This window comes from Pogoniulus pusillus, chromosome 2, assembly GCF_015220805.1.
Source record: "Pogoniulus pusillus isolate bPogPus1 chromosome 2, bPogPus1.pri, whole genome shotgun sequence".
Classification (NCBI taxonomy): Eukaryota; Metazoa; Chordata; class Aves; order Piciformes; family Lybiidae; genus Pogoniulus; species Pogoniulus pusillus.
The window spans coordinates 25,310,221-25,329,182 of NC_087265.1; the positions used below are offsets into that span (position 1 = coordinate 25,310,221).

Here is an 18,962-nt window from a genome sequence, read left to right on the forward strand (position 1 = left end):
CACAAGGATGCTGAAGGCAGTAGAAGATCTCCCTTGTGATGAAAGGCTGAGGGAGCTGGGGCTCTCGCTTGGAGGAATCTGAGAGGTGACTTCATTCTTACAAAGATGTGAAGGGCAGTGTCAGGAGGACAGAGCCAGGCTCTGCTCAGTGATGTCCAACAATAGGAGATTGGATATAACAAGTTAACCATGGCACAGCAGTGTGCCCTTGTGGCCAAGAAGGCCAATGAGATCCTGGGGTGTATTAGGAAGTGTGTCCAGCAGATCAAGGGAGGTTCTCTTCCCCGTCTACTCTGCCCTGGTGAGACCTCATCTTGAATACTGTGTTCAATTTTGGGCTCCCCAGTTTAAGAGGGATGGGGATCTGCTGGAGAGGGTCCAGCGGAGGGCTGTGAGGATGATGAAGGGACTGGAGGGCATGGCTTATGAGGAGAAGCTGAGGGACCTGGGGCTGCTTAGTCTGGAAAAAAGAAGACTTAGAGGGGATCTGATAAATGTTTCTAAGTATCTGAAGGCTGGCTGGGGTGGGGGATGACAGACTCTTCACACTTGCTCCCTGTGATAGGACAAGGAGCAATGGGTATAAGTTGCAGCAAAAGAGGTTCCGCCTCAACACAAGTGGGAACTTTTTTACTGGAAGGGTCCTAGAGCACTGGAACAGGCTCCCCAGAGAGGTTGTGGAGTCTCCTTTCTCTGGAGACTTTCAAGGCCTGTCTGGATGCATTCCTCTGTGACCTGAGATAGATTGTATGGTCCTGCTCTGGTAGAGGGGTTGGACTCGATGATCTCTTTGGGTCCCTTCCAACCCCTAATATCCTGTGACGAGGCGCAATGAATGCGAGCTGGAGCAGAGGAGGGTCTATGTGAACGTAAGGAAAAAGTTTTTCACTGTGAGGGTGACGGAGCCCTGGAACAGGTTGCCCAAAGAGACTGTGGTGTCTCATTTTCTGGAGACATCCAAAACTCACCTGGATGTGTTCCTGTGTGACCTATCTTAGGTGATCCTGCTCTGGCAGGGGTATTGGACTCAGTGATCTCTAGAGGTCCCTTCCAACTCCTAACATTATGTGATTTTGCAATACATAGTCATGGGCATTGTGGGCATTGCAACATCAGTTTCAGTCCTTCACTGGTTGTTACAGAGCTCTGTGCCAGGCTGAAAACCAGCTGTAGCAAACATCAGTGGGCAGACAGAGCAGTACTGAAGGGCTTTTGCCAAACCCCTGCTTTTCTGTTTGGGTATTTGTTTATGCATCAGTCTTAGTTTTGACTGTCCAATGTTGTCCTTACCTTGAAGTGCCAACTTCCACTTTATTTCAGGGCAACAAAAGCAGAGGACCAGCTGTAGGATTTGGTCCAGAAAGCAACTGCATCCTGGACTGCACCAAAAGAGGGATGAGGGAGGTGATTCTGCTCTCATGAGACCCCATCTGGAGTAATGTGTCTAGTTCTCATGCCCCCAGCATGAGGGGAACATGGAACTGCTAGAACAGATCCAGAGGAGGCCACAAAGATGTTCAGAAGGCTAGAGAACCTTCCCTATGGGGATAGGCTGAGAGAACTGGTGCTGTTCAACTTGGAGAAAAGAAGGCTTTGGGGAAACCTTAGAGCAGCCTTCCAGTGTCTGAAGGGGGCTTACAAGAAAGCCAGGAGGGGACTTTTTACAAGGGCTTCTAGTGATAGGATGAGAGGGAATGGATTGGAAACTTGATGAGCAGATTTAGACTGGAGATTAGGAAGAAATTCTTCACAGTGAGGGTGTTGAGACTCTGGAACAGGTTGCCCAGGAAGGTGAGGGATGCCCCCTGCCAGGAGATGTTCAAGGTCAGGCTGGATGAGGCCTTGAGCAACCTGGTCTAGTGGAAGGTATGCCTGTGGCAGGAAGGTTGGAACCAGATGACCTTTAAGGTCCCTTCTGACCCAGACCATTCTGAGTCCATGAAAGGCAGAGCAGCATTACCAGGAAGCTGAATTTTGGGGCTTTCAGTGCTTGGTGCAGTCCTTCTCAGCTCAGGTAAGCTCTGCTCCTGCCTCGTGTGTCAGTACTTGGCTGCTTGCAAAGGTCAGGAGAATAGGAAGAGTTTCTAGCAGTCATTCTCCCCCCATTGTGAAACAGTAATCTTGGTTTGCTAGACACACGCTCACCTTAGGCAGCTTAAACGTCTATTTTTGACTCTGCAGGGTTAATCCAGGCCTGATCTGGATTAGCGCTGCCGACAATGGGTGCGGGAGCTCGGCACGTAACAGCTGCGGCCATCTCAGCCTGGGCTCTCTTGGCAAGCCCAGCCTTTGCTCATGCATTCGGCACGTCAGTGTGACCCAGCTGCCTTCAGCGTGTCGGGGCAGTCGCTGAGCCTTCCTCCTGGCTGTCAGCAGGCCGCCAGGCTTTGGTGCTGCCTTGCCCTGGGCTGTTTGTGCAGGGCCACAGGAAGGTAGCTGAGATGCCATAAATGCAGACTGGCTGTGCTGCAGCCTTGCTGGCCTTGAGTGGTGTGAAGAACTGTGCCTCACTGGCACTTCCCCACAGTTTGGTCTGATTTCTGTGAAAGAGAATGCACAGCTTTAGTCTCATTCTTCACAGTGAGGCCACTGAGACACTGCAGTGTGTTCCCCACGGAGGTGGTGGCTGCTTCCTCCTCGGAGGTGTTCAGGGCCAGGTTGGATGAGGCGTTGACCAAGCTGATCCAGTGGAACGTGTCCCTGCCCATGGCAGGGGAGTTGTAACTACAATCTTTAAGGTCCTTTCTGACCCCAGCCATTCTGTGAATGCATTCTACACTGAAGAGCTGCACAACTTGAGTCTTATTTCAGTACAGCTCTCCTACAGCTTTGAAGCATCTCTCAGGAGCCTGAGTGGCTTGGGGTATTGTGCACAAGGACTCTTGCTTCTCTGGGATGCTTTCTGAGATCCCAGTGCATCAGAACCTGTGGTCTCTATGATGGTCACTTGTCGCTAGGGAGGTCTTGAGCTGCAAGAGCTGAAGCTTACTTATATCCTAGATTATCTCCATTCCAAGAACTGAAGTTTATATCCCCACCTCTGTGCTGTGCAGTGGAATGTTTAAAACTCTGTTCTTTGAGCCAGTTGGCCAGGAACAGCATCATTCCCCAAAGGAAACTTGTTTTAAATGTCCCTTTTTAAGCACAAAAATCAGATGCTGAGAGAGCGGCGGCTTTTAGTTTTCAGGTAGCCCTGCTATTTCTCTTTTTCTCCCTCTGTTGTGTTTGAAAGTCTCCTGCCAGCACACTGGATCTGGTGCATAGGAAAGTTTAGATATGGGAAAATCCTTGAGAACTCATATGCACTCAACCCCCCTTTTTTTTTCCCCCTCAATGTTTTGAGCATATGTTTTTTTTATTTTTGGAGGGCTAACCTGTGGCATGTTCCCTAAATACCACGTCAAGAGCACTGGAAAGATGGAGCTTGCTTTGTTTGTCCTTGTTTGTGTGGCCTTTTACAGCAGCAGCATTTTAACCTCTCAGGCTGGACTCTATTCCTCAGCCACCTATAGAAACTGTAAAGTTGTAAGTAGTAGTTTCTTAGACTGCAAATTCTGTCCTGTTTTCAAATAAATTATGAAGGGAGGGAGGGGTCTCAGGAAGCAGGACATAGCAGGAAATTAAAATCCAGATACAGTGACCTTTTTAGCTAAGAGCTTCTCATGGATTTAATCCAGCTCTGAGCTAAATTATTTTTTTTTCCCAAAGGATTTATTTTCTTTGCCTGCACAGCTGTCTGGCTTCCCTCTCCTCACAGAGCAGGAGCTCATCACAGCCATAGCAGTGCAGGACAGACAACTCTGTAGCAACAGGTTGGATCGTCCGATGAGGGGGCTGAAGCACAGTCCTATGAAGAGCAGCTGAGAGGGCTGCAGTTGTTCAGCCTGGAGAAGAAGGAGGGGCAGGGGAGACCTTATTGCACTCTACAGCTACCTGAAAGGAGGTTGTAGCCAGGTAGGGGTTGGTCTCTTGTCCCAGGAAACCAGTGACCGAATGAGGGGACACAGCTTTGATCTGTGCCAGGGCAGGTTCAGACTGGATGTTAAGAAAAACTTCCTCACAGCAAGAGTGATTTGCATTGGAATGGGCTGCCCGAGGAGGTGGAGTCACCATCCCTGGAGGTGTTTAATAGGAGACTGGATAAGGCACTTAGTGCCATGGTTTAGTTAATTAGAAGGTGTTAGGTGGTAGATTGGACTTGATGATCCCAAAAGGCTTTTCCAACCTTGATTCTGTGATTCTGTCTTGGAGGTCTTTTTCAACCTGCATGAAATCTGTGACAGGGACACAGGGACAAGTACAGAGCACAGGGCTGGTATGGTCAGCTGCTTGGGTTTAGTTACTACCTGAGGTCTGGAAGGTTTATAGTAACTGTGAGGCAGTGGGCAGAAGGTGTCAGGTCGCTCTTTGTTTGCCCATAAGTTTATAGTAGTTCATTTCCATCTCCTGGCCTCAGTTTACCATCTTTTTGCTGATAATGATAGCAGCTTGCTCTCCATGAAGTGTTTGGAAGACTGAGACACCTGAGGCTGTTTAGTCAGGAGAAGAGAAGGCTGAGAGGGAACCTTATCGATGTCTGCAGTGGCTGCAGGGTGGCTGTCAGGAGGATGGAGCCAGTCTCTCTTCAGTGATAGGAAGAGAGGTAGTGGGCATAAACTGAATCACAGGAAATTCCATCTCAGGATGAGAAAAAACTTCTTTGGTGTGAGGGTGCTGGAGCCCGGGAGCAGGCTGCCCAGAGAGGTTGTGGAATGTCCTTCTCTGGAGATTCCAAACCCACCTGGGCATTGTGATCTTGGACAACCTGCTCCAGACATACCTGCATTAGCAGGGGGGGGTTGGACCAGATGATCACCAAAGGTCCATCCAGCCTCTACCAGGCAGTGCTACACATGTTCTGCATTAGAATCAAATCCTCTAAACTGGTGTGTGGAGAGATGTGATGGTTTGGGTGTTACCCACCCCCCACACACTTTGGAACTCACCTAGACTAGTCTCAGCTGGCTCTGGGAATATAAATGAAGCTACTTATTTACAGCTAGCACAATATACAAGCAGATATTTACAGTATATACAATTATATACAGAAATATACAAGGTAAAAGGTAATACAGGAAACACAACTCCCCTCCCAGAAACCTGAGTCCCCAGGAGGGGCTCTCAACCACCCCTCACCTTCCCCCTGCCCCTCTCTACCTTACCCCAGTCCTAAGGAAGAATAAAGGTTGGCCAAGAGGTTAAGAAGCAAAGGTTAGTCCAAATGGAAAGTGAGGTTAGGGAGTAAGATGTTGCTCAGCCAGCAGCTCAAGGCAGAGTGTGACAAAATGGCGAGAGTGTTATCTAATGTTTTCCTTTCTTCTTCAGCAAGACTCTGAGGGGAGTAGACATCACCATTGTTTTCCTTTCACAGCCTATGATCTAGTTCTTCTCACCAAAACATTCTACCCTGCTTCAAAGTAGCACAATCCACCCCTGTCTACTTCACTCACAGTATTGCTAAGAACTGATCTAATCTAAACTAATATTTACATTATTGAATATTACAAGTTCAGTTCACACTTCATTCCAGCTATCTCAGATGTAGGTGATTCAAAAGCTCAGAACAGTTTGTCTCCTCACAGGTGAGATGAGAACAGGGACTCACAGGTGACGTTGGGTTCATGCTCACATACTGTAGATTGTTCCGTAGATTCTTTCTGTGTTGGACGCCGATTGTACCTAGAACAGAAAACTCCTAACAGCTTGTATTATACACTCTGAATTTAGACTCTCTGAGCTAAAGCTAGATTTCTCTGTGGAATACACTGGATTTCACCATTCTCCTGCATTACCCAGTAGGTATGACCAGGACCTGCAGCAGACACCACCCCTCGGACAGGTTTCCCTTCGCCCGAAGGAGAAAATACCCAAACAGTTTTCCCTAACAGATTCTTTTCACGTACAACAGGAACTTTATCACCGTCTACTGTTTGGACCAAGTCTGATTGTGGAGGTCCTGCTCTGTTTACTGAACCTCTACTATTTACCAACCAGGTAGCTTGTGCTAAATGTTTGTCCCAGTTTTTCAGAGTTCCACCCCCCATGGCTTTGAGGGTGGTCTTCAGCAAACCGTTGTAGCGCTCAATCTTCCCTGAAGCTGGTGCATAGTAGGGTATGTGGTAGATCCACTCAATACTGTGCTCTTTGGCCCAGTTTTTCACAAGATTGTTCTTGAAATGAGTGCCATTGTCTGACTCGATTCTCTCTGGAGTTCCACGTCTCCACATGATCTGTCTCTCCAAGCCAAGAATGGTGTTACGTGCAGTAGCATGTGGAACTGGATAGGTTTCCAGCCATCCGGTGCTGGCCTCTAACATTGTGTAGCACATACTGCTTGCCAGAACGAGATCGAGGTGAAGTGATGTAGTCAATCTGCCAGGCTTCACCATACTTGTACTTTGACCATCTCTCACCATACCATAAGGGCTTGATTCGCTTAGCATGCTTAATAGCAGCACAAATGTCACAGTCATAGATGACTTGGGTGATAGCGTCCAAGGACAAGTCAATTGACCTATCGCATGCCCATTGGTATGTTGCATCTCTGCCTTGATGTGCAGATGAGTCATGGGCCCACTGAGCTAAGAACAGTTCACCTCGGTGTTTCCAATCAAGGTCAAGGTCAGAGTTGGCATCAACTTGAGAAATCTTAGCAGCTTGGTCTGCCTGCTGGTTGTGTTGGTATTCCTCAGTGGCTCTGCTCTTGGGCATGTGTGCATCTACGTGCCGCACCTTCACTGGAATTTTCTCCAGCCGTGCATCAATGTCCTGCCATAGATCAGCACACCAAATAGGCTTTCCTTACCTCTGCCAACCATTCTTCTTCCAGTCCTTCAGCCAACCCCATAGAGCATTGGCTACCATCCATGAGTCGATGTAGAGGTAAAGGATAGGCCAATTTTCACGTTCAGCCACATCAAGAGCAAGTTGGACAGCTTTTACCTCAGTGAACCGACTGGATTCTGCTTCTCCATCCCTTGCTTCGGTAACTCTCCTGGTAGGACTCCAGACTGCTGACTTCCATCTTTACTTGTTCCCAACAAGATGACAGGAACCATCTGTGAACAAAGCATAGTTCTTTTCCTGATCAGAGAGATCACCATAGGGAGGAGCTTCCTCAGCACGAGTTATTTTCTCCTCTGGAGGTTTGGTACAGTCTGTGCCTTCCAGCCAGTTGTTGATCACCTCCACCAGACCAGGTCGATCAAGATTACCCATTCGTGCTCGCTGGGTTATCAAAGCCATCCATTTAGACCAGGTTGCATCTGTGGCATGATGCGGTGATGAACCTTTGCCTTTGAACATCCAGTTTAGAACTGGCAGTCTAGGAGCTAAAAGCAATTGTGACTCAGTTCCAATCACTTCAGAAGCTGCTTTCACTCCTTCATAGGCTGCTAGTATTTCTTTCTCTGTTGGGGTGTAATTTGCCTCAGAACCTCTGTAGCTACAACCCCAGAAACCAAGTGGACGACCACGTGTCTCGTTTGGAGCTCTCTGCCAAAGGCTTCAAGTTGGACCATTGTCACTGGCAGCTGTGTACAGAATGTTTTTAATGTCCGGACCTGATCAAAGGCTGCTTGTTGTTCAGGTCCCCACTCAAAATTGTTTCTCTTACAAGTCACATTGTGCAGAGGTTTCACAATCTGGCTGAATCCAGGAATGTGTAGTCTCCAAAATCCCACTGCGCCCAAGAAAGATAGTGTCCTCCTTATTGGTGGGAACTGCCATGGTGGAGACTTTGTTGATCACATCCTGAGGAATGTAACGGCGGCCATCCTGCCACCGCACTCCCAGAAACTGAATTTCTCTGGCAGGTCCTTTGACCTTGTCTCTCTTAATGGCAAAACCTGCTTGCAACAGAATGTCAATGATTTTGTTACCTTTCTCAAAGACTTCCTCAGCAGTTTGGCCCCACACAGTGATGTCGTGGATGAACTGTATGTGCTCTGGAGCTTTACCTTTCTCCAGTGCATTGTGGATGACTGAGTGACAGATGGTTGAGCTGTGTTTCCACCCCTGAGGCAAATGGTTGAACTGATACTGGATTCCTTTCCAGGTGAATGCAAACTGAGGCCTGCACTCCTTTGCTATGGGAATAGAGAAGAAAGCATTAGCAATGTCTATGGTAGCATACCATTTAGCCTCCTTCGATTCCAGCTCGTACTGGAGTTCCAGCATGTCCGGCACAGCTGCGCTCATGGGTGGAGTCACCTCATTGAGCGCACGAAAATCAACTGTCAGCCTCCAGTCTCCATTAAGCTTATGCACAGGCCAGATGAGACTGTTGAAAGGTGAATGAGCTTTCTCAATGACAGCCTGACTCTCCAATTGATGAATCAGCTGATGAATGGGCAACAAAGAGTCACAGTTAGTTCTGTACTGCCTATGATGAACAGTTTCAGTAGCAATTGGCACTTCCAGATCCTCTATGTCATGATGTCCCACAACTGCAGATACATCTGAAAGTTCAGGTCTAATAGACAATTTCAATTTATCATCCTCAATCTCTACAGATGCTATTCCAAAAGCCCATTTGTGACCCTTAGGATCTTTGAAACAACCTTGTCTCAAAAAGTCAATTCCCAAAATGTAAGGCGCATCAGGACCAGTTACAATAGTATGTTTCTTCCACTCTTTACCAGTTAAACTGATCTCAGCCTGCAATTTAGTTACCTGTTGAGATCCACCAGTGATTCCAAAAATAGATATAAACTCTGTCCCTTTACAATTGGATGGCAATAAAGTACACTGAGCACCTGTGTCAACTAAAGCCCTGTATTTCCGAACCTTTGAACTGCCAGGCCACCTAATGAATACATTCCAATTGATTTGGTTTTCTCCACTATCCCTTTCCTCCTCCTGGCTGGCGGCAGGGCACCCCTAATGCTGAACATGGCATGTGGGGTGTACACAATGATTGGTGGTGTTGTGAGAGAAATTGCAATTGGTCTGGGGGGGTGAAGAAGTGACAGCTACTTTTCTGGCATTGCTGCCTCTGTTTCTGCCACTCTGCAGTTCCCTGACTCTCTTTGAAAGAGATGAAGTAGGTTTACCATCCCACTTGTTCATGTTCTCACCATATTGGTCACGCAGAGTTGCCCACAGCGACCCACATGATTGCTGATGTCTAGGTGGAATTTGTCCCCTTCTGGGCTGGAATTCCCTTGCAAGAGGTGGGCATCTGTTCCTGATTGCAGAAACATGCACCCATTCAGATGATGCAGGGACAGTATCCCTTACCAAATTGGCAATGTTTTTAAGATCGTCCTTCAGTTCTTTCATGCTATCTTTGATGCCATCTTTTATCTCTGTACCTAGAGTTTTTATGGCAGATACTAGGGCAGAATGTGACAAGCTGTTCTCTGTCTGCTTGAGCTGGTCAGTGAATTCACCAACAGTGAAAGACCTTCCATTATCACTTCTTGATAGAAACTCGCTGGCCAAGATGTTAGCATAGGATGAAGGAGCAAGCTTAATCAGCTTCTTCATGAGACCTGTTCCAAGAGGAATGTCATCAGGCTCATATGTGCCATTATCTCCATAAAGCACTTCCTTCACAGCAAACTCCTTCAGAAGCTTAATTCCCTGCTCAATGGTGTTCCACTTCTTGGCAGCCCATGGCAAATCATCTTGGGAAGGATATCTCATAGCCACAGCCAACAGAAGGCGTGTCCACAACCTAACCTTACCAAGAGGACTTGCTAGGTATTTGTCCACTCCACTCTCCTTAGTCAGTGGTCCTAGCTGCTTGGCGGACTTGTCTCCTACCTGCAGGGCATATGCACCAACGCTACGGCATCTCACTAGCCAGCTTAGGATTGGTTCACCTGATTCCCTTGAGTATTCCTTCCTAACTTCCCTGACCTCTCTGAGAGGATCGTTGGAGTCCTGGACGTCATCCTCCTCCTCCTCTTCCTCTTGTTGATCTGAATGTCCCTGGCCTAGAAACAGAACTTTTCTAAGGGCATTCTTAAACTCATTGGAACCATCCTCTTTCTTGGCAGCCAACCTCACAGCGGTCTTCTCATCAGAGTACTGGGATCTGAGCATGTTCGCCAGGTCCCGAAGACTATATGCCGCCTCTTCCTCCTCTTGCTCACCAGAGGTCCCCTCTCTTACGTCCACCTTTGAATCACACTTTGTCAAATGCTGTGTCTTAGCTTTCGCTTTAGCAGGTGCAAAAAAAAAAAACTTGCACAGCAACAGACTTTGGCATGTCTGCTGGAGGGTTTGAATCAGTGGGGGTCTGGCCTGAGGTCTCTGAGTTCAGATCTGCCTTAGAGCTAACAGGGTTCTGGTCTGCTGGCTGGGGATTCAAACTGGCTGAGTTAGTGTTACTAGTATTATTAGTAGTGGGAACATTCTGGCTTTGAGTATTTGCCTGTGCTCCTGGGACGCCTGCCAATCCTGATTTGTTATCATTCCCGCTAGGAGTGTTGGCAGCATTCCCAGAATCTGGAGAGGGAGCTGTAGTGGTAGCTGTCCCTGAATTTTGCTGGGAAGAAGCTGGTTGTTGTGCCCTGAGTTATCTTTGTTTTGGTTTGGATCGCTTTGTTTTTGCGACACTGTCCCTTTCGTCTTGGACACAGAGACCTTCCTAGTTCTTACAGGCATTGCATTTGAATTTTTCACACATAATGCCAGAATTAATATGAAAATCAAAATTACAAGACCTAAAATCACACCCAACAGAAACACCGTAGTCTGACATGAGCAAAATCCTGAACAAGGGTCTGGCATCTCAGTTTTGGGGTGAATTACTCTCATTAATGCAGAAGATAAAGCAGAATTTTGATTTGCTGTAAAATTATTGGTAAATACCCCTCTAATGTTACTGGTAAAATTTTCAGTGACATTAAGGACCAGCATACCCAAGAATGAGATCACCCCAGGACCAGAAAATGGTTGTGAGTTTAGCTTTAGCCTTCTTATAAGCTACATTAAGAAAGAAATAAACAATTTGGGCTTAGATCCAATTGTATGCAAGAAAACAGAAAATAGGCCACACAATAGCCCCCACCAAGTAAAATAGCTGCTTCATTAGCTTCATTCTGATTCCCAGAGTTAATTAACAGTCACTCAAAATGAATTTGCTCCACGTTGGGCGCCAAATAAATATGTGATGGCTTGGGTGTTACCCATGCCCCCGCACTTTAGAACTCACCCAGACTAGTCTTAGCCAGCTCTGGGAATATAAATGAAGCTATTTATTTACAGCTAACACAATATACAAGCAGATATTTACAGTATATACAATTATATACAGAAATCACAACTCCCCTCCCAGAAGCCTGAATCCCCAGGAGGGGCTCTCAACCACTCCTCATCTTCCCCCTGCCCCTCCCTATCTTAACCCAGTCCTAAGGAAGAATAAAGGTTTGGCCAAGAGGTTAAGAAGCAAAGGTTAGTCCAAATGGAAAGTGAGGTTAGGGAGTAAGATGTTGCTCAGCCAGCAGCTCAAGGCAGAGTGTGACAAAATGGCGAGAGTGTTATCTAATGTTTTCCTTTCTTCTTCAGCAAGACGCTGAGGGGAGTAGACATCACCATTGTTTTCCTTTCACAGCCTATGATCTAGTTCTTCTCACCAAAACGTTCTACCCTGTTTCAAACTAGCACAAGAGAGAAGTAATTCTTCTCTCAGTCTCATAGGGGGATTTGCTTTTAGCCATCATGAGACTAAGGCTGTGTAAATGGGCAGCATTTCAGTCTGCTGTTCATATAGGAAGGGTTATTTGGTTCCAAACACCCCACACAGAATGGCAGGCATTGGAAGGGATCTCTGGCAATCAAGTCCAACCCTCCTGCCAAAGTAGGGTCACCTACAGAAGGTCACAGAACAACACACCCAGGTGGCTTTGGAATCTCTCTTCAGAGATGGAGGCTCTGCTACCTTTGCAGGCAGCCTGTTCCAGTGCCCTTAAAGAAGTTCCTCCTCCTGTTTAGATGGACCTTCGGTCAAGCCTTTCAGATCAATTAGATGTCAGAACTCCAGTTGCAGAAGGTACCTTCAGAATGTAAATTCTAGAGTTAAACTTCCCTATTCATGAGTTTTTTTCAGGACAGTGCACCTAGAAGTTGAGAAACAGCCCCAAAACTATCCACTCTTACCAAAATACTTTGACAGTGTTTGCAGCTCTGCTTTCAGCTGGCTTCACATCTGAGCCCTGCTGCTTGGAGGAGACCCCTTCAGAACTTCTACCTCCTCAAAACTTTAAGCTACATCAGGTTTAGGAGATACTTAAATAAACTTCAGTATGAAAGCCTGGAGCTGGGAGTCACTTCAGTGCACAGTTTTCCCTTAACTTCAGTGTTGTTGGGATTTTGGTGCTGTTTTTTTTTCTCTTCTGCCCACTTACAAGTTTGTCTGCCACAATGGTCTGTCTTTCTGCTGCTCTGACCCTGGGGTGGTTTCTTCCTTCACTTGACCTTGGTGTAGTTCTCCAGCAACAGTTGTCTTGGTTTTTCTTTCTTGTGCTGCTCAAGTCTAGAGAGTCTCGACAACAAGTCCTCTGAGAAGCAGCTTGGAGGAACTGGGATTGTTTAGCTTGGAGAGGAGGAGGCTGAAGGGAGACCTCATTGCTCCCTAAAAGGGAGTTGGTCTCTTCTCCCTAGTATCAGGTGATGGGATGAAAGGAAATGGCCTGAAATTGTGCCAGGGGAGGTTTAGGTTGGAGATTAGCAACAGTGTCTTTCCTGCAAGATGAGTCAAGCACTGGAACAGGCTGCCCAGAGAGGTAGTGGAGTCACCACCCCTGGAGGTGTTCAAAAGTGTATGGACATGGCACTTCTGGACATGGTTTAATGGCCATGGTGGTCTTAGGTTAACAGTTGGACGTGATGGTCTTAGAGGTCTTTTCCAGCTTGAAAGAATTCTGTGATTCTAAGTTCAGAACATTTAGTTGGAAAAGACCTCTAGAAGTCATGGTCATTTGACCACCTACAAAATGAAACAGCAACCAGACTGAGCTTCAACCATCTGAGCTTCATCCAGCTCTAACACCTGCTAAACTGAAAGTGGAAATGTAAGGTGTGTGTGCTGAGACTTCTGGTCTTTAGTGTTGAGTGGCATAAATGTTCCTGAGGAGCCTTTCTTTGATGGTTTCACCACCTGGATCACGAGGATATATCCAACAGTCAGGAAAGAGGGCTGTCCAAAGAGGGGTCTGTCAGAGCTAATTGAGTGGTGCTCTGTATTTTTGGTGAGCTGACAAGAGCTGGAAGTTCCTCTGGCATGGAGCAGCCAGGTTTGATCTCCCATCTGACAATAGATGGAACAGTCTCTTCTCTGGGTTTGATGCTCTGTGTGTGTATGTAGCTGTGTAGTAGCATTTAATCCAAATCATGTCTTAGAGACCTTCTAGCAGCCTTCCAGTATTTGAAAGGTGCTACAGGACAGCTAAAGAGAGGCTTGTTATAACAGCATGGAGTGACAGGATGAGGGGGGAATGGCTTCAGACTGGAAGAAGCTTGATTTATACATTAGCAGGAAATTCTTCCCTGTGAGGGTGCTGAGGCCCTAGAACAGGTTGCCCAGAGAAGTTGTGAAGGCTCCAAGCCAGGCTGGATGGGGCCGTGAGCAGCCTGGTCTAGCAGAAGCTGTCCTGCCCATGGAGAGGGTTTGGAACTAGAGGATCTTGAAGGTCCCTTGTGCAACCCGACTTTCTGTGATCCATCCCTCCTGTTGGCAAATATTCATTGTTAAGGAATTCTGTGCAGTAGAAAAAGGGAGTTCCTCGCTGTGGGGCTGAAGGTAAATGTTCCTTTCCTGTGTCTGATGATGAGGGGGAAACTTTACTCACAAAGAAACACCAGTAGTGAGTGTGGGATATCGATCATGAAACTCTCAGCGACAGTGTCTGCAAAGACTGAAATCAGTTGCTTTGTCCCTTATGCCATGCTTAGGTCAAATAGGTGCAGCTCAGCTTAGAGAAGAGGAGGCTCAGGGGAGACATTATTGCTCTCTACAGCTACCTGAAAGGAGGTCGTAGCCAGGTGGAGGTTGGTCTCGTCTCCCAGGTAACCAGGGACAGAACAAGAGGACACATCCTCAAACTGCACCAGGGCAGCTTCAGGATGGATGTAAGGAGAGATTCTTCACAGAGAGTGATTGGCATTGGGATGGGCTGCCCAGGGAGGTGGTGGACTCACATCCCTGGAGGTGCTTAAAAGGAGACTGGATGAGGCACTTGGTGCCATGCTTTAGTTCATTAGATGGTGTTAGGTGATAGCTTGGACTTGATTTCAAAGGTCTTTTCCAACCTGGTTCTGTGATTCTTCACTAATATTTTTTTTTTTGGTAGTGAAATGCCTCACAGTCATCTCTTTGCTTCTCACACTTCAGAGATTATTTGGAACTTGATTTTTTGCAGCAGATCTGATATTTCAGGGTGGAAGTTGAGGGCAGAGAACCTCTTAGCTGCTGCCTTTAATAGATTACTGCTTAGAATCAGAATGCTTTGGGTTTGAAGGGACTTCAAGAGGTCATCTAGTCCAGCACCCCTGCACTCAGCAGAAACATCCTCCACTACAGCAGGTTGCTCACCGCCTTGTTGAGCCTGACTTCCAGTATCAACAGGGATGGGGCCTCAACTCCCTCCCTGGGCAACCTGTTGCAGTGCTCCACCACCATCATGGTGCAGAACTTGTTCCTAACATCCAATCTAAATCTGCTCTTCTCAAATTTCAAACCGCTGCCCCTTGTCATATCACTGCAGGCCTCTGCAAATGGTCCCTCCACAGCTGCCTTGTGGGTCCCCTTCAGGTACTGGAAGGCTGCTATTAGGTTTTCCCTGGAGTCTTCTCCAGGCTGAACAACTCCACCTCCCTCAGCCTGTCCTTGTAGGAGAGATTCTTCAGCCCCCTGATCATTTTTCTGGCTCTCCTCTGGATCCTGATTATCAATTGTTTAATTAATTTAACTTAATTGTTTAAGTAGAGGTTTCTTGTTACCAGTATTTCCATTTCCATGGTCTAAGGAGCAGCTTTAACCTCTCCCAGTTCACTGTAAGACACAACAAAATCTAGCTGGAGGTGTCCCTGCTGACTGCAAGGGGTTGGACAAGGTGACCTTTGAGGGTCTCTTCCAACCCAATGCAATCTGTGAATCTGTAAGATTATCCTATTGGAAACCCTCAGGGACCTCCAAGCTACATTTTGTCACATTGTTACAGGAAATGAAAGTAGCTTCTTAGCAAAAGCTTCAGCTGAATCCAGAGGGATTCTTGGCCCTAGCTGCCCTTGGAAAGTTACTTTTTCTGGCAGGGAGGAATGGGTGTTATTTTCGTTTTATTATTTTAATGGACATTTGCATTTCCCAGAAGCATAAAGAAGCCCAGCCAAAATGATCAGTTGCCTAAGAAGTGGATTTTAGTATGGGCATAATGTCCTTTGCTCATCTTAGCTGTGGTAAAAGGGAGAGGAGTCAGTAGGATGTGAAATGCCTAAGCATAACTGACCAGGCAGCAGCAGAGCAATGCTCAGCTGCTCTCTCAGAAGGAAAATCCTGAATCATCCCAATGAAATTTAGAGATTATCAAACCAGGTTCTCTTTCCATGTCTGCTTTTCAAGGCAATCCATAGCCCAGGATCTATACAAGATGTATGTTCTGTCTAATTCTGTTGCCCCTAGCCTAAGAAGGACATGGAATTGTTGGAGCAAGTCCAGAGAGACACAAGGATGGTCCAAGGGCTGGAGCACCTCTGCTATGAGGATAGGCTGAGGGAGCCAAGTTCAGCCTGGAGAAAAGAAGACTCCAAAGGCACCTTATAGGTACCTTCCAATAACTGAAGGGAACATGCAGGAAGGCTGCAGAGGGAGTTTTCATAAGGACAAGGGGGAATGGTTTTAAGCTGAGGGAGAGCAGGTTTGGACTGGATCTTAGGAAGAAGCTTTTCAGTATCAGAGTGGTGAGACTCTGGAATAGGTTGCCCAGAATGGTTGTGGATGCCCCCTCCCTGGAGGTTCAAAGCCAGGTTTGATGAGGCCTTGAGCAACCAAGTCTAGTTGAGAGGCATCCCTGCCCATGGGATGGTGGGGTTGGAGTAGATGATCTCTGAGGTACCTTCCAACCTGAGCCATTCTATGATTCTCTGAGTCTCTTATGTGTGTTTTATTTGTGTTTTATGGTTGTTGGTTTTGTTTTTTTTTCCTTTAAACCCATTTTAAACCATTCTGTTCCAGGAACATTTGCCTAGAAAACCTTTTTACCTTTTGAATCCGAGGTGTCTTCCAACCTGAGCCACTCTCTGATTCTTTTAGGAAGGTTTAATGTTGTGGTGTGACAATGATGGTTTACTCTTGAAAGCCTAATGAGAGTGCCCTTGGATATTCGCACTTGTATCTTGTGATGTTGTTTCCATGACAGCTGCAAGCTGAAAGGATGAGACACAGCATCCCTGTGGAGAGCTGCCCAGGAGTGGGGGGTAGAGACAAAGGCTGTAGTAGTGGGTGGGCTCACTCATGGAAGACTGGTTCTGAAGTCACAGCAAAGCCCAGTCTGATGTGCTGTTTTGTTTTGGGTTTAGTTTTTTTGGGGGGTGGTGGGTGTTTGTTTCTTTGCTTGCTTGGGTTTTGTTGTTCTTTGGTTTGGCTTTTTGTTTTTATTTTGGGTTGTTGGTTGTTTGGGGGTTTTTTGTGGTTTGGGTTTTTTTTGGGTGTGGGGATTCAGAAGGTTTAAACCAAAAAATCATCATGGGAGCAGCTGTTTCAGCTGGAAAAGACCTTTAAGATTGAGTTCAACCATTTTCTAATCCTCCCACGTCTGGTGCTAGACCATGTCCCTTAGCACCACATCTCTGCCTCTTTGAAACACCTCCAGGGATGGGGATTCAACCACCAACCTGGGCAGCCTGTGCTAATGTTTAAGTCTTTCAGAATTACAGAGTTACTTCAGGCCTGTCCCCTGTAATGCTTGTGAGAAATGTCTGGGCGATGATCACAGAATTAACCAGGTTGGAAAAGACCTTTGAGATTGAGTCCAGCCTGTCGCCTCTCACCTTCTAATCAACTAAACCATGGCACTAAGTGCTTCAGCCTCCTTTTAAACACTTCCAGAGATGGTGAGTCCACCACCTCCCTGGGCAGCCAATTCCAATGCCAGTCACTCTTTCTGTGTAGAACTTCTTCCTAACATCCAGCCTAACCCTGCCCAGGTGCAGCTTGAGGCTGTGTCTTCTTGTTCTGTCACTAGTTGCCTGGGAGAAGAGACCAACCCCCGCGTGGCTACAACCTCCTTTCAAATAGATGTAGAGAGCAAAATTATGTCAGATTTGCCATGGTTAAAGGTGACCCAGGTGCTTCAGAGACAGTACTGAGTGAGCCCAGAAGCTGGTCCAGTTTAGGAGAGGCCTGGAAGATAATGAGAGGTAGTAGAGACCTGCAGATCCTGCCAAGCAAGCCTCACATTTGCTGTGTAAGGCTCCTTAGGCTCATGCAGCTCATTGAGCAAGCCAAAAAGGAGCTGCAGGATGAGTCTGTGGATACTGGTGCTGGGAGAGTGTCTGTTTCCATCCTGGCTCTGTCTCCTGGTGCTTTGTGTCAGCGCATATTTGAGGTGTAAAATCCAACAAGCAGTTGCATTGCTTTGGTTTACAGGAGGTGCAGATGTTGGCTCCTCTGTGGCTCTGTGAAAACAGGCCAGTGTTCTTGCAGAAATCTGTGGGAGACTTGCTGCTGGGTGGTCATTTTGTTTGTTTCTCCTCCTTGTGGCAGAAGGTCACTTTTCTCCTCTGTCTCTATTGTTTGAGTGTTAGCAGCAGCAGAACTTTGTAGACTCAAAAAGCCAGGCAGCAGCTGGAAGGTTTACTGGAAACTACGTGAAAGTGGTGCCTAGAAGTGGCTGTATCAATTTGGTGATAAGGAAACTGGTGTGGGAAGCTTGAGACTCTCTTAGCTTGTTGGGTTTGGCTCTTGTTAAAGCTCGTGGAGTTGTTTTCACCAGGACATGTTAAAAATGTGTGTGGGATATGGATGTAGCCTAAGGGTATTGTTCTTTATTAGTGTAACTAGTAGAGCTGAGAAACTCTGCTCACCTGCAGCTTATGTTATTTCATCTAAAAAGATAAAATTTCTGCCTGCATTAAAACCTTGCTCTTCTTGTAGTGGCTTATGGTGTAATGGAAATGCTTAAAATCTGGTTATTTGAAGAAATCTTTGATGTTAGATGGAAAAATCAGTTGGGAAAATCTGTCCTACAAAGCAAAACCAGAGAAGTATTTCTCCTTTCCTGATTACAAAGATTTTGCCTAATAAAAACATCCCAAACAAGATAACAACAAAACAAAGAAAAAAACACACCGCAGCTACAACAAAAAAATCCAAAACACACTCACCCCCAACAACCCAAACCAAATAAAGCCCCCACAACAACACCCAAACCAAGAAAAATCCCATCCCAAAGGACACAAAGAACCCCTCCCAAAACTAAACCCCTTCTTTTTCCAGCATGAGTTTGTCTTCCAAGATGTTTCTGCTTCCATGACCTGTGCCAAGTGATGCTGTCTTTAATTCCACTGTCTTTGAAAGAGAGCAGTGTGGTTTGTCGATATGGCAAGACTCGGATTCTTTTACCCTTGGAGAGTAGAAAGGCACTTTTGATGGTTCTTTTACTGCCCTTGTGTCTTCAGCCTTGGAAAGCTGCCTTCCAATACCTGCAGGAAGCCTGCAGAGGGACTTCTCATAAGGGTGTCTAGAGACAGGACTAGGGGGAATGGTTTGAAGCTGTAGGTTTAGACTGGATCTTAGGAAAAAGTTCTTCAGTACAAGGGTGGTGAGACTCTGGAAATGGTTGCTCAGAGTGGTTGTGGATGTCACTTTCCTGGAGCTGTTTCGGGTTAGGTTGAGACTAGTTAAGAGGCAGGGAGGTTGAAACATATCTCTGAGGTCCCTTCTAACCTGAGGCATTCTATGAAAGACAGACCTGATA

At 46.6% G+C, this 18,962-nt stretch overlaps 1 protein-coding gene across 2 annotated transcripts in view; it reads left to right on the forward strand.

Moving 5' to 3' along the window:
* The window catches only part of GLS (glutaminase), an 88,258-nt gene that overhangs the window by 61,723 nt on the left and 7,573 nt on the right, over window positions 1-18,962 (forward strand). The gene's annotated exons all lie outside the window — the stretch shown is intronic.